Below are 885 nucleotides of genomic sequence, written 5' to 3' on the forward strand. Positions count from 1 at the left end.
GAAAAAATAGAAAATTTCTATTTTTTCTTCTTCTCCTCTATTCCTTTCTTCTTCTCCTCTTCTTATTTTCCTTTTTCCTCTCATTCTTTTTCTTCTTCTTCTTCCTTCTTCCTTCTTCCTCTTTTCTTCATTTTCCTTATTTTCCTTTCTCCTCTACACTAACCTAAAATGCACTAACCTAAAATCACCAAAAAATCTATGAACAGGAAAAAAATCCTAACTTCTCTAAAAATCTATCTTTTGCATATATGAAAACATTAATACACATATGAACAAAAAATACATATATGAACAAAAACATGCTCTGAACAATTTTTTATACATTTTGAACATCTACATACACATATCCACATACATACACATATACATTATATATATATATATATATGAACAGAAAAATTAAACTAATAAAAATGAAAAAACAGAGCCGGGGCGGCGCGGCGGCTCACAGCGGGGGCGGCCAGCGATGACGATGGCGACGGTGGGGCCGGCGAGGGCGCCGGCGCGCGGGGGCGGGACGGGGCAGGGGCTCGGGGCGGCACGCGGTGACGGGGACGGCGGTCTCGGGCGGCACACGGCGACAGGACGAGGAGGGTGGGCTCGGGGAGGCATGCAGCGACGGGGACGAGGATGGCGGGATCGGGGAGGCCGGCGACAAGGATGGCACGGGCTCGGGGAGGCCGGCGACGAGGACGGAGCGGGCTCGGGGAGGCCGGCGATGAGGACGGCGCGGGCTCGGGGAGGCGACGGCCTTGGCAGCGGCGGCGACGATGGTGAGGTGGAGCAGCCTGGCGGCGTCGAGGAGGTCGGTGTCGTCGCGGGCAACTGGCGATGAAATTCTGAATTTTTGCAAAGTGTTTGCTTATATAGCAAAGTCATTGGTCC

The sequence above is a fragment of the Triticum dicoccoides genome, chromosome 6B (genome assembly GCF_002162155.2).
Source record: "Triticum dicoccoides isolate Atlit2015 ecotype Zavitan chromosome 6B, WEW_v2.0, whole genome shotgun sequence".
Lineage (NCBI taxonomy): Eukaryota > Viridiplantae > Streptophyta > Magnoliopsida > Poales > Poaceae > Triticum > Triticum dicoccoides.